At 43.3% G+C, this 22,895-nt stretch overlaps 1 protein-coding gene across 3 annotated transcripts in view; it reads right to left on the bottom strand.

Moving 5' to 3' along the window:
* Positions 1–4,117: 4,117 nt before the first annotated feature.
* RBM12B (RNA binding motif protein 12B) overlaps positions 4,118–22,895 on the bottom strand; it is a 45,512-nt gene continuing 26,734 nt past the window's right edge. The window contains exons 2-3 of one of the 3 annotated variants that reach the window (XR_014513883.1): positions 9,426–9,633; positions 5,068–8,870 (exon numbers count right to left, since the gene is read on the bottom strand). The gene's annotated coding sequence lies outside the window, so the exon portion shown is untranslated. Of the gene's footprint in view, positions 8,871–9,425; positions 9,634–15,536; positions 15,796–22,895 lie in introns of those variants that run through there. The other 2 variants (XR_014513881.1, XR_014513882.1) reach the window with 2 other exon arrangements.

Here is a 22,895-nt window from a genome sequence, read left to right as displayed (position 1 = left end):
CCACCCCTTTTTTTAAAACTTGCATAGCTGTAAAATAGAATTGTTTTTTGGGGAGGGGGGAAGAAATTACCGGACCTCCATTTTCAAATATTTCCAAAGGGACTGTGCCGTCTCATGCTGGAAACTTTGTCATGCTGTCAATTATACCATCAAAATGTAAGATTTATTTTTGTCTCTTCAGTGCAGCTGGAAGGGAATAAGATTCTGCTAAGGCACGCATGCAAATGTATAGCCGTGGTATACAATAAAGCGCCTAATTAGTTCAGAGATGGCATTTCTATCCATTCCGATGTGCCAGCAGGTTTAAGGGGTGGCGTAGGCATTTGCTTGTTTTGAATACATAGAGCACTTCTCTCTCCCCTACCACCATCGACCCTGATTAGATTCCACTCACATTTCACAGAGAAAACTACATCTGCTCCATCAGTGCTATAAAATAGGTATTTCCTCGGGGGTATGTAAAGCATATATAAATCTCAGCTTCTGCTTCAGATTTGCATAGATACTGGCACGCAGGTCAGCAGCGCATTTAGTTTCCTTTGTAACTGTGGCGAGTTTTCAGTGGTCTAATGAGATTGTGGGCATTTCTGCTTACATGTGTAAAGTGTGAGTGCAGCCGTGAATTGGACCCCACAGTATTCTCCAAATCTCGTGGTTTAAGTCCTCGGTATTTGCTGGTGTAGAAGAAAGGGAGAGGAAAAACGCCCCACTAGTTTTCGGATGACCTTACAACCCAAGAGGCACATATAAAGATTAAAAACCACACCTAAAACGAACCCTGTGGTGCAAGGTTTCTGTTTTGTTTTTGTTTATTCAACCATGTGTTTCGTTGCAGTTAAATGATGCTTTGGAGAGGAAAAAAGGACCTTTTCTGACTGTAAGTGCGACTTTTGCTGCAGCTTCTCAAGGAATTCCCCCTGTAGCAATCCTCTCGGTAAGCCATTAGCTGTGCACATCTGCCCACTCTAATGACCGCGCCAGTGTACACATACCTGACTGCCATCTAATTTAGATATCACCCACAGGACACAAATGCTGGTGTCTCATGGGCCAGTTAAATCCGGGATTATTGACCAGCTACAGTTATCGCTTCATTTGGCTTTGGGGTGGGGTGAGGGGGCTGAAGCACGTGGAACTGAGGTCACAGGTAGGTCAAATGCTGATACATATGGCGGGGGAAGAAAGCTGGAAGGACATGTCTCTCTCTCTCTCTCTCTCTCACACACACACACACACACACACACACACAACCCTTCCTTTCTCACAATGGCTGAAAGCCAAACTGACAGTGCTCTTCCAGCCCATTCTTCTGAAACTTTGCCCGTTCGCCATATCCTGGATTGTTTATTAAAGGCAGATTTGTCAAATTAGCTTTATTGATCTCTGGAGACAAGTCCTGGCCTGCCGCTGTCAAAACACAGCAACCTTGGCCAGCTAAGCATCCAACACTGCAGTCCTATGCTGGTCTACTCCAGAGTAAGTCCTATGACATTCAATGGGGCCCGTCTTCTAGGTAAGCATGCATAGGATTGCACTCCCAACAGAATTCTTCAGAGAACACGAGGGAGGTTCAACAGACCCGCCTGTTGCTCTGAAACTCAGAAATGTGATTACAGGCCTCCCCTTTCATCCCTTGGCAAGTAGGCCTTTGCTAATGTTTCCATGACAACCAACCAGGAAGTAAAACAACAACATGGGCGATAGTTGCTTATTTTGCTTTATGCCACTTGCCAGAGTTAAAACTTGCCAGATTTAAAACTATGGAAACTCCTACCACAATTTGATGGCTTTAACAGTGTAGGATAACACTATGTCGATCATAAAAATGTCCTTGGTGACTACTACCATACTCTGGAAACCAGCCAAGGATTTCTGGTATGTTAAAATGCATAGGCAACCTCTGTACTTTGCTAAGTCCACAGTTTGTGACTGCCTCGGGATTTCAATGCCGTTATCTTCCATTCATTTCCATATTGTTTAAGGACTAGTCTGAGGCTTCTCATATTGTTTGTGCCTTCCTCTGTCACCTTTCATCTATGTCCTTTTCAGCACAGAGGCAAGCAGAGGAGGCCAAGGAAGGAAGCATTATTATTTTCCAATCAATTGTGCCCATAAGAAAGGATTCAAACATATGCCTCTGGCAGACTCCCTATCCCGTGTAGTTCCACTCTTATTCCTTCTGACTGCTGGGCCATGATTTCACTTCCCTGCTTGGAAGGGGCAAAGGACGTTTCTGAGACGCATAGGGAAGCGATCCCAGATTGCCTTAGGCAGTGGGTCTGAAGACCCCCTTCCTGCTTCTAAAGCATGTAAGACCTTGGGCTATGCTGTTCCTCAACTTCAACCATCTTGATCCTTTCTTCTAGCCCAAAACATCTCAAGCCAGGGCACTTCCCTCCATCCTGTTGCAGTCACTATTAATGTTTCTGCCATTCCAGCCTAGGGTCTTTCTGGAAAAGTCCAGTCTCTAGGCTACAATTATGACAGAAAGCATTAACTTGTAATGGAGAAGTCTCTTAAGCCCACTTAACTTGAAACTCTCAAGATTTCATACATTTATAGGGATATACACACAGGACTCAAGGCAATGACCTTTTTACTTTCAGTGCATCTTAGATTCAGCCTTCCATTCCAGAGGAACATTCCTAAGAAACTGATATGAAATTACAGGCAAAGGAGCTCTCTCTGTAGCATTGCCATGGCTCAGTTGTTCACAATGTTCATCAATGGCTCATTAAGCGGATCATCAGTATTTCATATACTGGAAATGTAAGTCATGGGCACTTGCCATGGTAGTAGAGTCTGAGACCAGTTTTCTACCATATAGTATGTATGCTGTAAGAGCAGATGAGAAAGGGGCAATTTTGAATTTGACCACAGAGTCACATTGAGTGTGGTGCCGCATAGCACCTAAGCACTGTCAAGGCAGTGCCTCAGCTCATGTAGAGCGGGACATGAGGAGTGGGACATTCGCAGGGAAACCAAAATGCTTGTGTACAAAGCTATTGTACTACCAAACATACTATATGCTTGTGAAACATGGACCACTTACAAACACCATCTCCAACTCCTTGAAAGATTCCATCAACGGTGTCTCTGAAGAATTATACACATCACTTGGGGAAGACAGGCAAACTAATGCCAGTGTACTGGAAGAAGCAAAGATCACCAGTGTTGAAGCAATGATTCTTCAACATCAACTTCTTTGGATTGGTCATGTTGTGCGGATGCCTGATTATTGTCTTCCAAAGCAACTACTCTATTCCGAACTTAAAAATGGAAAGCATAATACTGGTAGTCAACAAAAGAGGTTTAAAGACTGTCTCAAGGCAAATCTTAAAAAATGTAGTATAAACACCGACAACCAGGAAACACGGGCATATGAGCACTCCAATTGGAGAACAGCCTTTACCAAAGATGTCATGGGCTTTGAAGATGCTCAAACTCAGTACAAAAGGGAGACACGTGCTAAAAGGAAGGCACATTTGGCAAACTCTCACCGTGATCAATTCCTGCCTGGAAACCTATGTCCCCACTGTGGAAGGACGTGTGAATCCAGACTTGGCCTCCACAGTCACTTACAGACTCACTGTTAAAACCGTGTTCATGGAAGACAATCTTACTCAGCTACGAGTCATCGCCAAAGAAGAAGAAGAGACCCTTGTGTGTGAGGACTGGGCACTTAATTCCAAATAAAAAATACTATTTAAACCAGGAACCTGCGGCCCTCCAAATGTTGTTGGACTCCAACTCCCATCATCCCTAACCATTGATCACACTGGCTGTGACCAATAGGAGCTGGGGGCCACAGATTTCCCACCCCTCATTTAAAGTCAAGTTTACCAGTAATACTGAAACTGGCACCATTGTGGTGCCTGGAGCTTAAACAGCTCTGCTGAAAGCAACAAGAGCTTTTGTGCAGTTACAAATCCCTACCTGGAAGGCCAGATCCAAGAACTGCATCAGGCACCAAGGATTCCAGCTTCCTTTTCTTTATGCATCTAATTAGTCTTGTGCAGAAGCAATTTAACCAGAATAAATTATTGTGTCTTCTTGGAAATATGTCTGGCAGGTGCACCTTCATCCACAGAAGATTTAGCAGAGGCATCATTGTTCAGATTGCTGACACCTGGCTGTTTATTATTTAACACAGTCCAATAAGAGTAATGGCAAAAATGAGAATCAATTTTGGAACAGATAAATGCATTAGACTCTGGGCATGTGTAAACTTAACATTATCCAGCTGCACTGTAGACATTAAAGAATTATAAAACCCAGTTTTGGCTGAAATTCAAGAGTCTGCAAACGTAATGTCCAATGGACCTATTTAGTAATTATGGAGAGAAAACAGCCAATCACCTTTGTACCTGGATGGTATAATCTTTTTTAAAAAATTAAAGCAATAAAATTTAATGTAAAAGTACTTCTTCGGTGTTGAGATACTTGCCTAATGATCCTTTGATTAATCTTAGATAATGTTTTATCATTTCATCTATTTATCTATCTCCTATTAAACTGCTCCAGTCCCACAGTGGTAAAGTACATTTTCCCTGGGGATGAGGGAGGAACGTTGGTCTCAGCCAAAACGGGTTTCTCTAGTACAACTTTTCAAAATTTCAGTTATGCCTCACAGTCACAGATTCGGGCCATTCTGTTTGCCAGCTGGCCTGTGACAGGTTTAAAGTAATTTCCAGCATTCGCTATTCATAGCACTTTGCCCAATCTTTGATCTACGTATCACAGTAAGTGATTCAGACATTTCCATAATATAGTTTTCATCAACAGGATTCAAGATTAGGATTACTTATTCCTTAGAATTCCAAAGTGCAAACTCAAAGAACAAACAAACAAAGACGCAAGAAAAAGTGAGTTAATTTTAAAAGGTCATATTGTTACTATGCAAGGTCTCCAATTTCATGAGGGAAAATTAATTTTTAAACAAAAAAAAATAAAGTACATAGGATTATTACTTTAATGGGCACAGGCTACCCACTGTTTGGTAAATAGAGCTTTTGCACAGCCATGATATAAAACTCCAGGAAGCAACAACATAAAAGGCGAGGTAAATCATTTGTCATCATTTTAATTTATGTTTTTCCTACAATTCCAATTATAAAATTCCATATAGGAGAGGATGATCACAGCAGGATCACAAAGGTTCCGTCACAGATCCCAGCTGCTTTACCCATTCGCATACCCCAACCACACTCAGTTATGTAATGGTCTTCCAAACAAATTTCCCTTTCTTTTGGACTCGAGACTCTGATAAAGTCACAACAGAATTATGACACCTAAATAAGACACAGTATCAAAGGAGGGGTCCATGGAGAGTTTGCAACAAAGGGCTATTCAAAAAGACCTGTTTATTCAGCATGGTTTGCTCACACAAAGATTATGCAAAGGTTAGATTATACTTGGTCTTAATTGCAAGATCCTTATACATCTTCCCATTAGTGATTTGTTTATTACACATTTTTCAATGCATTTCTCCATCACTTCCCTAGCTGCAAAAAGACCAATTCTTTTTTATAAAAGTTGATTTGTTGTGCTAGGACAGCAGAGCACTTGAACTCACTTAACTTTGCAAACCTAAACTTGAATCCCTCCCACAATGTATGGCTACTGGTTTGTAACTACTGTTCATCTGATTTCACCGAGAACTTGAAATGGTGGAACGACTCCCCTGTGAGGAAAGGTGACAACATTTGGGGATTCGTAATTTAGAGAAAAGGCAAGTAAGAGGCAACATGATAGAAGTGCATAAATTTGTTTTTCTTCCAGAGAAGAAGGGGTGATTGAAGATCTACATCAGGAACAAGGGGGGTGGGAATAAACATCTACTGTACATTGGGAACAAGGGTAGGAGGAGCCCAGCATTGCTTCCCATTGGCCAGTTGATGGCACATGTTCCCCTGGCCTGGTCTCCCTTCCTTCTGCCTTCCCTCAAGACATTTTGACTTTGTACGCATTGCAGACTTTGTACACATTACGGGCTTAAAACACAGGTTGTTCTTTTTCTCAGTTCAGATCAAAGATGGGGGGAAATGCAGCAAAATGCAGCATTTCATAAGAACCTTGTGTATATACTGCTTCCCAAATCAGCAGTTGCAGACCCTGCAAGTGTCCCTAATTTCCAGGGATAGTCCCGGTTTTATAGAAGCTGTCCCGGTTTCTGTTTTGGTCCCGGAATGTCCCACTTTTCCTTAGGACTTCCCTAATTTCATCAGAGAAATGTTGGAGGGTATGGAGTTATCCAGTCCCCAAGCCATCTAAAGGCAGCCATGTATAGGGAAGCGTTTTTTAATGCTTAATGTTTTATTAGGCTTTCATATATGTTGGAAGCCGCCCAGAGTGGCTGGGGCAACCCAGTCAGACGGGCAGGTTATAAATAGTAAAATTATTTTTAATAATATGATTATGGAATAGGACGTTCCCATTTTCATCAGAGGAATGTTGGAGGGTATGCTTGGCTTGCACTGGAGACAGAGTAAGCAGGTGTAAGTAGGCCCAGAGAGGGAAAGAGAGAGGGGCCTCTCTCTCTCTCTCAGGCTGTTGATGGTTCTGTCAGGAGCAGCTGGTATCTGCTTTCTGGCCTGGCCTATCTCCCTTCTGCAGATTTCTTGTGCTGATTTCTTTATTTCTTTTTTAGCACAAGAGTCTCTGCGGCCTTATCGGTCCAGGTCTCTAGCAGTGACAGAGCTCACTTTCAAGAGTGATAAGGCTCAATCTAAACAAAACAAAAAAGCATTCTGGGGGGCAGGTTTACTGAGGGGGGGGTCACAGTGATTTCTATTTTCAGCATGTACGGCTTCCAGGGCTTCTTCATTTCTAACATGAGAATTCTGTGTAAATTCCTCATGCAGAAGGCATGTAGCTTCAGAAATGATATCTTTACTTTGCAGGCAGAGATCAGGCTTAAAACCGCTAATCTCATTTGAAAAGCTAATCTTCTTTGAAAGAGAACTGTACCTCACCAGAACAAATCTTATGTTTTATGTCTCCACAGTGTAGGATGGCACCTATAGCTGGGCAGATCCCACTGAAATGTAACCTATTAAAAACTGGTGGCTTAGATGCAACACAAAATTGTGCTTTGAACCAACTGTGGATACCAAACCATGATTTGTGTTTTAGGCATACAGACAAACCATGGTTTCCCACTTCCCCTTGATGCTATCCCCAAAAGTGGCCTTTAAGGTCCCAAAAACAACGGTTTGGTTTGTAATATCAAGCAACTTCAAACCATAATATCAGTTCCTGCTTGCTGGTCACTCACAAACCATGACTTGCCAAATGGTATTGATTCTAATACCCTAAGTAACTATAGTTTTGCATTGTGACCAATTATTTCTTGAGTTTGTATCATGTCACAGAAACCCACACTGAGGAGCGGCTAGAGCAAGATGATAGGGGGAATATTCCAACCGTACAAAAGACTGACCAAGAGGAGTCTTAAACCCTTACGCACATTCAGTTGCTACAGCTACCATTTTGTTTCTAACTCAAAGTATCAGAGCCAGAAACCAGAGGAAAACTGCTAGACTGCCTGAAAGGTTTCCCATATGTCTACTGTGTAATTATTTTACTATTAAAATAGCACACATACAGAGCACCTTCAACTCACAAGCGCACCCCTCTCCAGAAACATCTTTTTTGGGTTTCCCCTCAACCCTCCCTATCAGACTTAGGGTGGGGGTTATACAGAGAGAGGGAGTCCCACTGCACAGGCCGAAGTCCTTGCATTAGTGGGACAACTTAGTTGGATACAACCCAATATGTTTATGTTTCATGGTGGCAGAGTGGTCAGAGAGTCAGATAAGGACTGAGGAGGTCAGGGTTCAAATTTCCACTCAAATATAAAACTGATCTGGCAATCCTGGAGCAGTCATCATCCCTCAGCTGAACATACCTCACAGAATACCTGTGGTGGTTAAAACTGAGAGTGGGGAAAGTAGCCTGTATGCCTTCTTGAGGTCAATGGACGGAACATAAGGGGTATAAGGCTGTGTACAAAGCATATATTGAAAACACATTTAAAGGATGCTCTCTCTCATACACACAGACGGAGGGAGAGAGAGAATCCTGGGAACTGCAGTTTACCTTTCATAGAGCTACAATTCTCAACACCTTTAACAAACTGCAATCCTTGGTTTCAAGGGAAACTTTAAGTCTGTGGTGAGTTTGCAGCCTAAATGTAATAAACAAATTGGATCTATATCTGTGCAAAAGTCAAAACATGCTCGATCTCACTATTGTTTAATTTGCCGCCTTAATGAGAACATTGTTGGTATGTTTTATTCCTCAAAACTGAGCAACTGCAACCCAGGGCAATTTTTTTTTCTATTACAGCATACGTATTTTAAGCTTAATTTGCAAATAAAGAAAAATCAATGAAGGATTAAAATCCCACATTATCCAAAACGACGCAGAAGTTTGTATATATAATTTTTCCTGTATGAATCAATAAGTATTTCCCCAACCATCATTTATTAATAGGTTTACCATCTGCATTCAGATCTCAGTTCCACCAATTAATAGACAGGAGTCTGACAGCAGTGCACATATGATTTGCAGAATAAGAAAAAAGAAACCTGATAAGCAATTCATTTAACAGCAAGCAATTCAAACCCAAGACAAAAGAGATTGTAAGAATAGATTTGTTGTTAAGCCTTAAATAATTATAGTCAGATGAGAAAGAATTCACATTCATTTCAAAAGCTGACCTTTAGAAAGAAAACAGAATTAAATGAGGGGGAGATACATCTCCTCTATGTTGATTTGCACAAGATAATACAAGGAATCAATTTGTGTGTTTTTTTCTGCTGTTGCTCCAGTGACTTCTTTCAGCTTTGAGACAGGGAGATTCAAATCTGCAAAGGAAATAAGAATACAGGTGAATATGCAACACCTTTGTTTTGTTTAAGGATAGGCGGACTTACCAAATAGCTTGTAAAATATATACCAGTTCAATAAATGTTTGTTTGGCTGCTTCCATTGTCTGAGGCAGTATACCTCTGAATACCAGTTCCTGAGAATCACAAGTGAAGAGTGCAGCAGGTCCCAGGCCTCCTCTGTGAACTGGCCTATTGCAGGCCGGATCGTCCTTCTGCTGCCAAATTGACCGATGGCGGCAGGAACCAGAGAGCATCCCCCTGGGCATAGGACCAACTGACCAATAGCAGTGCTTGGCCCCACGTCCAGGGCAAGGATAAATCCCCAGCCTGTGGGGCCTTTCGGCCTCCCTCTTGCAAAATTCGAACCACTAACCTTCTGACTGACAAATCCTAGGCTCTGTGGTTTAGACCACAGCGCCACCCGCGTCCCTTTGCACCTCCTGTTAGGAGCCAAACTAGAGATTACATTATTCACATAAAATTTGGCCTTGCATGCAGTGATGGACAGCACGGCAGGGCTGCATCACTTACCTGACCTCCCTCTGGCTGAGTCATGGCTACATACATTCCAGTTCTATAGCCGGAAGTTGCACCACACTGATGCCTTGCCCCTGGGCCTCTCCATCCCAGTGTGCAGTAGTGACTGGTGGTGATGCCTATCCAGATAGCAAATGTTCCTGAATATGTTGGAATGTTTCTCCACCTCATTTGCAGTTGTGATTCAAGGACCCGCCACCCGCTTGAGAATAAGAAAGACACATGGACACAGTATATTAGGTTAATGAACTAAAAAAGGCCACAACTTTATTGATTACAGCATGTGAGAGGTATTGGCTTAGGCATTGGATAAAACAACAGAGCGTGACTCCACCCCCTCAGGGAGGGGTGAGTCTATCAATGGTTAACCACCAGTGGGAGGAGCCTGTTGATGGAAATACAACCGAAAGCTCCCCCTGATGTCACCGGTGGTCATGCCATGATCCGACAAAAACCAACAACAGAATGAACAGGAAGCGCTGCCACGGCCGCGTTTGAGTGGCTAAACCCCGCCCCCAGCCTCAACCTGATTGGTTAGCTGCCTGGGGGCGTGGCGCAGCAGCCGGGATAGCTGGGTAGGGGCCGAAACGCCCCCTGCCAATGCAGGAAATGGCTCCCGCTCACAACTCCTCCCCTCTGTAAGGAGGAGAGGCTTTAGGTGCTGAGTTTTGAGGGCCAACATTGATGAGTTTGCAACTCTTGAAAAATTCTGCAGTTGGGGTGCTCTGGAAAACAAAGCTTAATATTTGCAGCCCCCCATGGTTAACTGAGAAGTGGGATCACACCTCATTCACCCTTGTTTGTTAATTCTTAGAACTAGAATTTTCATAAACTTTACACCCCATCTCTCTTCTCTTCTATTTTTCTGAGATTTCGAAGAGAGAAGACGCTCCATAACCTTTGCTTCCCTGCTCACAGCTGGACAGCATTAATGCAATATCTTCCCCAGTAGGATTATTAGAAAAGTTAGTCAAGTGATCATTATCACCTTCCTCTGCTGCCTCTCCTCATGCCATCAATTCATTTGCAAGTTGCAATCAATTGTGTACTCATCCCCCCCAAAAAAAAACTAATTTTAAAGGCTTGAATGCATTTTGTATCCCTGCTATGAAATCCTTCCCGCTATGAACTCCTTAGTTTTTGGTTTTTAAGCACATTTTCTTTGTTAAATCAGTCTGCTCATTCTAAACACCAGCAGAAATGTCACCGCCTTCGAAATTAGGTTTGGTTCTTTAAGAAGATCAGCTGGTAGCTTAACGTAGCTTGTGGATTTCTTAACAAGGAGATAGTTTGCCTTAGGCAACACATCATACACTCCGTGCAACAGCACAGCCAAAGACAGGGTCCAAAATGAGTGTTATGGAACTTTCTGTCAATTTCCCCCCACCCCTTCCCATTTCATTATTTCTTATGCCAAATGATATGGAACTGAATGTTTGTTCGCATAATTATTTCAAACCCAAAATGACAGCTTTCATGTCAGTCTCATGGAGGCTGAAAACTGCAACAGTTGAATAAAGCAAAGCCTTGGCAAAAAGGAAATGAACTCAGTGGAAATAGGATTAAGGCAAAAATGATTTTTTGTGCCCAGGGAGTCCCGTCCTGTTCCCCCCCCCCCCCCCCCGGGTTTGGTGGGAACCCAGCAGCCTCCACAACGGCCAGGAGAGCGGAGCAAAGGTTTGCAGGACAGCGTGGCTTCAGGAGGACAGGGAAACAGCACACCGGGCCGCAAACGCCTCCCACCACCGGACTGGTTGTGCGGCCATTTTAGGACCATCTAAATCTTCAAGTTATTAAATAACACAAAGGTGTTGACATAAATTATTTTTGATAATTTATGGCAAATTGTAGCGATGCATTTTAAATGTGAGAGCATAATTTCTCATGTCAGCTCCGATACAAAAATGTTGGTGGTAGGACAAATAATATTAACATACTTGCTAAGCACTTAAATTGAACTTTTTCCCAGTTGTCTAAAATGTAAATGATCATTATTGCAGTCCATAATAAATTGGATTATTTTTTTTAAAAATTAAATAAGATTGAAATAATAATAATTTCTGTTGGGTGACAAATTTGCATGCCTTTAAACGAGGGTCAGTGATGAAATCAGTCACAAACTCAAGAGAGATTATGCTCATACAAAAAGAAAATAAAAGAGAGATCCTCCCTAGCAAACAATCAGCAGACCTGCTGCAAATATTTACCATGTTTGCAAAAGTTATAGCCCTGTGCAGATTCTAATCATTTAATGTGATTAGGATCACTTGTTCTGACATAAGAGGCATGCTCAGCAGCTCCAGCCTCTTCAGTACATTTCCATCACCACCTTCCATGCGCCACAGGGCTAAACACCTGTAGCCTATTGTGGAGGCTGCCGGAACAAACCACCGGAGAATCACAGTGCCTGCTTTGGCTGCAGAGACTGATAACTCATAACTGCTGCCTCCCGCGCTGTGTTGATGCATGGAGGTCCTGGGCTGCCCTGATGGGGTCCAAAGGAAAGCAGAGCAATACATTTGGCACTGGGTGGGCTGCAGCAGTTGCTGGAAGGAGGCATAGAAAATGCCATCCGTCTTAGGGCTGTTACCAGAAAAATCCGAGGGCTCCCTTGGACAAAAAGTAAAGACACCAACCAGAGTAAATTGGAGCAAATCAGCAGCCTGTAGGCTTGGCCTTTATTGAACTGTTGCAGCAGGGTGTTCCTCTCACTTGCAGGAGAGAGGAAAAGACACAGAAAATGGTGTGCAAGACCTTATAAAAACTTTTGAAATTCCCCTCCTCTAGGTCAAGCCCACCCCCAGAAACATCATGCATATATTACAGAAAGGAGGGGTTGAGGGAGGAGTTGTGGTGGTAACCTGAGTGTCCTGTCACCTGGCTGGTTCCCCCTTTCCCCTCCCCATGAGTCATTCTCCGAAGACAAAAGGTAGTCGCAGTTTCCTGCCCCCTGAGGGAAGATCCGATCACTGTCCTCTGCCGAATCCACGCCAATATGCAAGTTCTTTGTGATCCTGATTGTCCTCTGTCTGGGATCATCAGGGTTGGCATATCAACTGGGCAGGGCTCCTGTGGATGTGCTGGGATGGTGAAGGGATTATGGCGCCCTGTATCAAACCTTCCCCATTTTGTAGTCTTTCCCTCATGGAGTAAAAATAAAGTGGAACAGTGCAAATCTGATGTATGGTTGATTTTCTATGAATTTATAACAGAAGTGTAGCGTATGTAGTGTGTGAGTGTGTATGAAGTTTGTACAAACTGAATGATGGGGGGGGGGGGTTTCCTGCTACAGGGCCTCCACTCCAGATTTTTGTAGGGTTTCCTCCTTGGCCTTTTCTTCTCCCGAAGATGTCCCTCAAGGCAGCGAGTATGGGTTTTTCCTCAGGATTTACTTCCAAAACCTTTCTCACAAATGTGTATAGTCACAAGCAGGTCCATGCAGAGCTTGGTCTGAGGCCCAGGGCAGGAGGCTTGTTAGAATAAAGTTATAAACTCAAACAAAAAAACAGCTAGTTCCTGGCAGAGCCCGTTGGCTGGCTTAACCCTCCAAGGGTTCCCAGCTGCCCCCTGGCTCTGTAGTGCGGAGTAAACCTCAGAGTTTTCTTTCTCTTAGATGAGCTACCTTCCCAGATCAGTCTGGGAACCAATTACAGTTAAGGCAAAACTTCATGTGATGCTGGAGAGTTGTGATTGGCTCCCCTAGTGTCATTAACTTCCCTAAAATCAACTGGGGGGTGTGGACCAGAGCCGTGGCAGGAAACAGTTAACACATGCAGATTATCCCCACCTGAGTTGCTATCAGCCACAAGGGGGGAAATGTGCCACATACTGCACATATACTGCATATATTCTTTCTCTTCTGCAGCTCATAGCTCCAGTAATATAAAAGGAGAGCTTTCTAGTGTGCCCTTTCTTGGCACGCACCCTCCCAGGTACAAAGACCGGACTCAACTCCCTGGCAAGCAAGCGTGACCTGAATTGCAACTTAACCTTGATTGCCTATTAATTAGCATTCAGCGTTAGTGCCCAAGAAGCCACTAAGCAGTGCAGCAATGCTCATCACAATATTTAGATGCAGCAGAGCTGTTCTTTCATTCTGGCTTCTTACAGGCCCCAAAGACATACTTTTTCGCAGAGAAATTACAAATCTGGATGAACAAGGAAGCTTTCTATGGCAAGCTACACCAATCAAACCGGGACTAAGATAGGGACAGGAACGCACAATTTAATTTACTTTCATGCTTCTGCAATTTACTGTGTATCAGCGTCACATCTGTGTGTTATGTTGTGCTTGCCATTCCATGCCACTTTGTTTTCCTGGCTTTACATATATATCTTGCCTTTTCTTTGTCAACCCAAGCTAAACTTCATTTCGGCAAGTCCTTTGATGCGGATCATCCCCCACAGTCACACGAGTCCAAGAACCACCAGAGCTTGTAGAATTTCATCTTTTATTCCAATTAGCATCAAAGCCTGCTGTGTGCTCTTTGAGATGTTTGCAAATGTTGTTTGTAGGATCATAGGGGTGAATGGTGGCCACGCACATGAACTTTGCTTAAATAAATGAGGCCGTGTTCCCCCTACAGTACTGGGAAGGTTAATTTGGCTTCTTCTCTGGACTAAGAGCAAGGAGGGGTGGTCGGAGCAGTCTCTTTCGTTGCTGCTTTCACATGTGTTCATTCTCAATTAGGGATGGATGATTTCTGCACATTTCTACACATTTCTGCAAGCAGTTTCCTCAGATACAATGCATTTGTGTGTTTTCACCAGTATATGCATTCTTGTGCACACTTTCCCCTAATAAATGCATCCGTGCTCACATATTTTGGGATGGAGAATTGCATCAACAGATTCAGAGAAGGCCAAATTTCAAAGTACAGTTGTGTTTCAGTTTGCATATTGTTTCAGGAAGAGCAAATTGGATAGGTTCATGTTAAAATCTGCACCAAACGCAATCTCTCCCCCTGTCCACAATACCATTCTGTTCCACTTCTACATTCATCTGCGATTCTTTTTTTAAAATCCCACTGTCCCTCAGCCAGAAAAAGTACAGTGGTACCTCGCAAGACGAAAAACTCGCAGAACGAAAGAGTTTTTCATTTTCTGAGTTGCTTCGCAAGACGGATTTCCCTATGGGCTTGCTTCGCAAGAAGAAAACGTCTTGCGCCTTTTTTAAAAAACCGCCAATGCATTCCTATGGGAAACCGTCAATACACAGTGGTGCTTCGCAAGACGAAAAAATTCACAAGACGAAAAAACTCGCAGAACGAATTAATTTCATCTTGCGAGGCACCACTGTACAAAGCTTTAGCATTTAAAACAAGGGTCAAAGAAAGATAAATGTCATTAATGGTTACAAGGCTTCCCAGGATGCTATTTACGTAAGAAGAAAAAAAGTGCATGCTGATTGCAGTAATGCAATTAATGTCACATTTAGTTTGACCCTTAACAGGAAGAGTTTCTGTGGGACTGCATGTCTGCAGGTATGGCTGTGATAGGGAACTTGCCCCCACTCCCACCCTCCGCATAGCAAGCACAAAACTCAAGAGCTCTTCAGCTATTTATTAGAGTTGTCATCATATAGACAGTTACCTATGAATTTAGATTGGCATTTGATAGTATTGCTGGGTCAGACCTGGTAGAAGAAAATCTTGTGTTTGGGGGGAAAGGGGAAGAAAAGCAGACAGTCTCTAGGCTTCAAAGCCCTTTCTCTCCACACAACCATCTTTTTTATAAAATCAAAGTGGGCTTCTCGTTTTCAGTCAAATAGCATTTGATTTCCAGGATGACACTGACTCAGGACAAGCAGTTTTTTAAAATCTGATGGACACTCCCCCTGCCCTTTGCCCCTGATGGTCTTTAATGTGTAGACAGAAACTATTTGCATTCTACTGCGTGTAACGAAAGAGAGAGGGGAAGCTATTTTTGCATGTATTCTAAATGAATTCTATGGGTTCCCCCCCCCAGCAAATCAACTGAGCCCTCATTACTCATACAGTAAACGGAAGTATAAGATTTATATGCATAGTCCATTTCACTCAATTTAAGAAACAATAAGATTGATAAAAGAAGTCCAATTGAGCACTTGGTCATTTTTTAAAGAGAGGGAAGAGTGAATTAATTGGGGGAGGGGGGAGAAACTAGCCCTTTTCTTATGGAAGGAAATGGTAGAGTTCCTTACATCATGCATTGATTTACTGTACTTGGGTGGATAGGATAGGAACCTCCACACTTACAGTTATGCATAGGCAGTGTTTATACTGCTGAAATGCAGTCTTCTGCTGCCCTCTAGAAGTTGATTGATGAACACATCCTACATCAACAGGACATCTTTAACAAGTTGGTCACGGAGGAAAAAGGCATGCTTAGGCAAAAAAAAAAAAATTTTGAATTAGGCTTCAGTGCATTTCAACATTGTGTTGAATTGTGATTATTGGGTTTAGGTGAAATTTGCAGTGCTGAGGTTAAGTGAGCTAAAGCACTGGTCTTCAAATGGTGGGTTAGGTCCCACTAACTGGCTGCAGTGGGTCGCAACAAAGCCACTACTACCATGCAAATATATATATACGTATAGGGGTGCATGGAGTGTTAGGGGAGGGGCAGTACCTCTGGTGGGGGGGCACGTCATACTCCTGGATAGTTTGTCCACCTTTGGTCCCCACCCTGCACTCAGCTCTCACCTGTGGCTCCTAGAAGCTGTCAGCATGTGACAGCAGCCACATCCTGGGAACAGCTTTGACTGGCCAGCTAAACCAGGTGAGGGTCACTGATGGGTCTCAAACCCTTGGTGAATTACGGACTTCTCCTGCATGCAATGACAGGCTCCAGTGGATTGAGTGGATGAGACCAATAGTGGGTCCAATGGTGAAGAAGGTGATCTCTACACTTGCTGTAGAGGGAAGTGAGGGGCAGATGGGGCTCGTCAATCTGGGAAGGTAGCCCATCTAGAAGATAGTAAACTCTGATCCTAAACCTCCACTACATTGCAGGACATCTTCAGGAGAAGACAATGCTAAGGAGTAAACTCTAAGGAGTCCCTAAGATGGTTGGATGGTGCCTTGTACGCCTCCTTCCAGCAACTCCTGCAGCCAAGCGGGTGTCAAACATACTGCTGTTTTCCTTTGGACGACATCAGTCCAAGATGAGGACCTCGACATCTGGACAGCCCAGGACCTCCATACACACTGCTCAGGCGTGTCCTGGAGAGGTCATTTCAATGCCAGCAAGGGTCCGTATAGTAAAAGCTATGGTTTTCCCAGTAGTGATGTATGGAAGTGAAAGCTGGACCATAAAGAAGGCTGGTCGCCAAAGAATTGATGCTTTTGAATTATGGTGCTGGAGGAGACTCTTGAGAGTCCCATGGACTGCAAGAAGATCAGACCTATCCATTCTTAAGGAAATCAGCCCTGAGTGCTCATTGGAAGGACAGATCGTGAAGCTGAGGCTCCAATACTTTGGCCACCTCATGAGAAGAGAAGAATCCCTGGAAAAGACCCTGATGTTGGGAAAGATGGAGGGCACAAGGAGAAGGAGACGACAGAGGACGAGATGATTGGATAGTGTTATTGAAGCTACCAGCATGAGTTTGACCAAACCGCGGGAGGCAGTAGAAGACAGAAGTGCCTGGCGTGCTCTGGTCCATGGGGTCACGAAGAGTCGGACGCGACTAAACGACTATGCTGCAACAACAACTAAGGAGCGATTTGACTTCATGCCCAGAAGCACGCTCCATTGTTATCTCAACATGCAACATTTATCAAAAATATTTATATGCCACTATTTCATTAAAAAAATCAAAGTAGCTTACAACAAAAATACATTCAACCATTTAGTAAAAAAATCATATTTCTAAACAGACACCAACTAACTATTGTAGAAAGATGTATTCTTAATTCCTTGCATAGGCCTGGGTTTATAGAAAAGTTTTCAGTAGGTGTTTGAATAGTTGAAACAGAAGGTTGCTGTTGAATCTCTGTTGACTGAGTATTCCACAGGAATATTAGATGGTAAACTCTGATCCTAAACCTTCACTACCTTGTGGGGCATCTTCAGGAGAAAACAAGGCTAAGGAGCAAACTCTAAGGAGTCCCTAAGATGGTAAAAGATTATTACTGTATTTTTCCATGTATAAGACTATATTTTCCCCCAGATTTTTAAAGTTTAAAATTGGGAGTCGTCTTATACACGGAATGTTGCAATGATTTATTTCCTAATTTGGGGATCAAAAAATAGGGGTCATCTTATACATGGGGGTGTCTTATACACAGCAAAATACAGTATATGGGTCCCCAAATGTTTGGGTTAAGTGGGTCCTGAAAATTTTTAAGATACCTGTCCTAAAGGATGCAATTCTGTATACTGATAGACAATATCCACTGGTTTCAAAGGGATGTGTGTGTATGTAACTGTTTCTGGGACTGCAGCCTGGTTTCTGTGTTCTGAATATTTGTCCTGGCATATCTGCTTGTAATGCCAATAGCACAATAGGAAGGGTTTTGAAAGTGAACTAGCACAGCAATATATTCACCCTTTGTAAATATGAATTGTGAGTCCGACTGGCTTCGTTGGCAGATCATAATGTTGCCATTTATGGCTAACCTTGCATTCATTTTGCACTGTTGCATTCATTAAGAGAATGAAAGAAATGGGGAAAAACAAGCATGTGGGCTGGAATAAAAGAATTGAAGAGTTGGATGGGTTTTGTCTGCATTGACTCACCTTTGCAGATGTTCCATACAGTTTGTTCCAGCTACACTGCTAATCAATCTGCAAGGCCCTGTGTTCTATATATTCACAGAAGGGTGTTTCCACTAATGGTCTTATTGACTCAGGATCATTTCTCATATTGACATTTTATACTAACAGAAAATGAGGCAAAGGTCAGATAGAGGGGGACACCCGACATTACAGATATCACATCCAAGACCATGGGACTTCTATTTTATGTTCTGCACTAGTAGCAGGTGTTCTAGGTTAGGTTTATACTTGGTTTATTAAGTGTATATATCAGTTCACACTACAAAAACCTTGCAGTGGTTTACAGTGAGAGTATGTACAAAAATAAAAATACATAGATATATTAAAAACATAGAATAAAATCATCCAGTCATTGGTGAAGCTCAAATACTCAGCGATGGGGATGAGGACATCTTTGCCATTAGTGCCAAATAGGTGACAGAGTTGAGACCATGCGGACCTCCTGGTGAGAACACTCCATAGATGGAGACTACTGCAGGAAAGGCCTGTTCTTTCATCACCACCCTTCAGACCTTCCTGGAGATGGCACAAAAAGAAGGGCTTCAGGCAATAATGTTGCGGTCTGGGCAGGTTTATATGGGGAAACATGGTACTTTCTAGGTCTTGCAGCTCTTCCACTTAACAGAAGATACCATATTTTTCGCTCCATAGGGCGCACCTGACCATAGGGCGCACCTAGTTTTCAGAGGGGGAAATCACGGGGGGGGGGATGATTCCCCTTCTCCCAGACCTTCTCCCTGCTTTTGCGGGAAGTGGGGGAATTCCCCCATCTCCCGCAAAAGCCCACAGGAGCTGCGCACCCTTTAAGGAGCGCACGGTTCCTGCGGGCTTTTCTACGAGGAGGGAGAAGCGACTGACGCAGCCAGTCAGTCCCTTGTCCCTCCTCGGGGAAAAGCCCCCAAGAGCAGCGCGCTCTTTAAAGGGGCTGCGCTGCGTCTACTGGCTTTTCTACGAGGTGGGGGAATTCCCCCACCTCCCGCAGAAGCCGCGTGCTCTTTAAAGGGTGCGTGGCTCCTGTGGGCTTTTCTACGAGGTGGGAAAAGGGACTGATGCGGCCAGTCAGTCCCTTCTCCGACCTGGGGAAAAGCCCGCAAGAGCCGCACGGAGCTTGTGTGCGGCTCTTGGGGGCTTTCCCCGCCTGCCTCCCCCCTGCATTCACTCCATAAGACGCACACACATTTCCCCTTGCTTTTTAGGAGGGAAAAAGTGTGTCCTATAGAGCAAAAAATACGGTACCATTGTGGTGTTGAGAGTGGCACACATATTGCAGATGTAACAGATACACCTGGTTAGAGTGTTGGACGAGGACCCAGAAAACCAGGGTTCAAAGACTCACTCCACCATGGGGAGAAGAAGAGCTAAATTTGCCAGCTTGAACTCCTTGGTGGAAAGTTGGGATATAAATGCAATCACAAATAAATGAAATAAAAAGACAAGAGTCACAACTCAGAAGAGTATAACAAAGAGCATGCAGGCAGTCTTCTTTCAGGAAACTCAGCTCGGCAGCAATACTTGTGTGCAAATGCTGCTCAAAGTTTACTCTGATCAGGAGCCAAGACAAGCTCTCAGACTTTTCCCAAGACCTCCCACCCAGCACTCTCTTCAACTTTGGACAAACAATGCTGGCTATTTGCTCAGCTAATAAGGAGCTGTTGGAAGATCTTATCCAACAGCACCATCTAGTGACAACTGCTATCAGTTAATTCAACAGAAAGTTGATGTTGAACAATTTCACCCCTTAAATTAACACACATTTTTAAGGAGTATAAATCGTGAGAGCATGCTAAGAATAGGAACTGTATTTTCAAAAGTTTCCATGTAAACTAACATACTTCTATTGATGCATCTTGGATATGAAATGGAAGCAGCAGGTCATCATTTTTCAGCATTGGCCATGCTAGCTGGGGCAGATGTCATTGTTGGAGACCAGTGTCTGGAGAGCCACAGATCCCTAACCTCTGATGGAGGAAGAATGTAAGAAATGCCTGGCTGAATCACCCAGAAAATTTGATGGGAATGCAGGATAACCATTTCTATACACTCATGCACAAAGGATATTCACATGCACAAACCAAAAAATACAGACAGATGAGCCTACTTGAGCTTCTAAAACTTGATAAAACTGCAGTTTTCCTTACAAGTGAACAAGAGGATAGATTGTGGGACAAGTTTCTACATACATGCACAGCTACACAACTCCTGCTGTTTCTAAAGGTTTTGTTCCAACTCTACAGTTCTATGATTCTATGTACATACTTGAAAAGCAGGCTGCATGCATACCATGCCTTTAAAGCCCATTCTTTCCCTCAAATAATTCTGGGCACTCACAGTACGTGGCAACCCTTAACAAACTATGGTACACAGAATTATTTGGGGGAAAGAATGTGCTTTGAATGTGCTGGAAAGGTAAAATGTGTACACGGCCTCAGATTTGATCTGAGGGTTAAAAAAGAATTCACTACATCTAGAAAAAATAAATAACATTGCTTCATGGCCTGACAATAATCTTTTCACCTAGATTTGAAATTGAACCTTGGTGATAAAGTTTGAGGTTCTAATATAAAAAAGCCAATTCCCAAAATATCCTATCTGCCCAACATTGATGTAAAAGACTAGAGCAATAATAGATCTAGATAATAACAGTCTAGATAATAGACCAGACTGTGAAAAGATATATTATTTATTGACTGACCAGGGTAAATCCATCACCTTCAAGACAACTCTGTTTACTATGACCAAAATGGTCCAATCAATAATATTTTCCTGCCATGGAGACCCATCGGCTAGAACACTGTTAAACAAAATTGAAATTGTTATTTAATTGCTTATCTGGTACTGTGTCAAATATTGTAGCATAATATGCCCTAGCCTGCCAACTGTCTACATTTTGTGGAAATAAAAGCTTCTCCTGTTGCTCTTTGACTTTGGTACTGTTCCTGTGATTTAAAACGTTGATATGAAATTAAGAGCTAGCATTTGTGTAGCACATTTCAGATGTTCAAAACTGCTGCTCATATATTATGTCAGCAATCCTTAGGGCACCTTATAGTCAAGGTGGACCAGAGTTACCATTCTCATCTTGCACATACAGGGGTAAGACTGAGATTAGTGGCCATCCTTGTGAATTTGTACATTTCAGAGCGGGTAAGTGAAAGGAAAACCTACACTGCCCAGAAAGCTCATTTGAATTACAATGCCCACCCTCAATTTTTTTCCAATTGCTCTTGGACTACACCTCCCATTATCCCTTATCACTGATCAGGCTGGTTGAGGCTGATGGAACTTACAGTCTAAGAACATCTAGAGAGTCACAGGTTCCCCTTCCCATATAGCGCAAGGGAAGTTTCAGCATAATTTAAGTCTCATATATGAAATGTGAGATGCGGGTGGCGCTGTGGGTTAAACCACAGAGCCTAGGACTTGCCGATCAGAAGACTGGCGGTTTGAATCCCCGCGACGGGGTGAGCTCCCATTGCTCGGTCCCTGCTCCTGCCAACCTAGCAGTTTGAAAGCACAAAGTGCAAGTAGATAAATAGGTACCGCTCCAGCGGGAAGGTAAACGGTGCTTCCGTGTGGCTGCTCTGGTTCTCCAGAAGCGGCTTAGTCCTGCTGGCCACATGACCCGGAAACTGTACGCCGGCTCCCTCGGCCAATAAAGAGAGATGAGCACTGCAACCCCAGAGTCCGGCACGACTGGACCTAATGGTCAGGGGTCCCTTTACCTTTATATGAAAATATGCAATGCTACCATGCAACATTACCACTGTCTTCCAGCATTCTTCCTCCACCTGTGGCAACTCATATTTTAGGAAAGGGAGGCTTGAAACTTTTGGCCAATCACAATATGTCTTTGCGATACAACTGCCAAAGAAGACAAATGCCATTTTTGGATTCAGTAGGCATGGCTTTTCCAGGACGGGCAGGGGTGTGTTGTGGTAATAGTGCAAACTCAAAAGTATTGTTAATAAACTATGGATTGGTACATCTCAACTCAATGCATGCCAATTATTGCTACAGAGAATGACCAGTTTCAACCACTCAAGTTTTGAAAGGTCTCCAAAATAAAACCATCAGGTTTTGTCCCTTGGCCTTACCTAATAAACAATAGTAGCAAGTTCATCTGCTACTGCAAACCTCTCAAATGTCCCAGATTTTATAGGATGCAATTATGCAGTGTCAAGAAGGATTCGGAGGAGCAATGGACAGAAGAGGCGGAACAGGGGCTCGGGGATGTTGAAGAGCCCTGCAACCACCCAGAGGCTTGGGAAGGAAGCTCAGACTCAGGAAGGGAGGGGGCTTTCAAATCAGCACAGACAAGGAGGGAAATGAAATGTAAGGATCAAAGACATCTCGTGTGATTCCCATGCCTACTTCGTTGGCGCGGGAATCGTAGGAAGCCACTCCCCGAATCTGACTCAACAGGCTTGGAGACGTAATTCTGAACTGTAGCTGTTTTTTGTATACAGTGGTACCTCGGGTTAAGGACTTACCATAATTTGTTCTGGAGGTCCTTTCTTAACCTGAAACTGTTCTTAACCTGAAGCACCACTTTAGCTAATAGGGCCTCCTGCTGCTGCCACCCCGTCGCCGTGCAATTTCTGTTCTCATCCTGAAGCAAGGTTCTTAACCCGAGGTACTATTTCTGTGTTAGCGGAGTCTGTAACCTGAAGTATCTGTAAACCTGAAGCGTCTGTAACCCGAGGAACC

Source organism: Podarcis tiliguerta (assembly GCF_965153285.1).
Source record: "Podarcis tiliguerta genome assembly, chromosome: 7".
Lineage (NCBI taxonomy): Eukaryota > Metazoa > Chordata > Lepidosauria > Squamata > Lacertidae > Podarcis > Podarcis tiliguerta.
The sequence above is the reverse complement of the archived record's forward strand: the minus strand, read 5'-3'. Positions and strand labels throughout refer to the sequence as shown.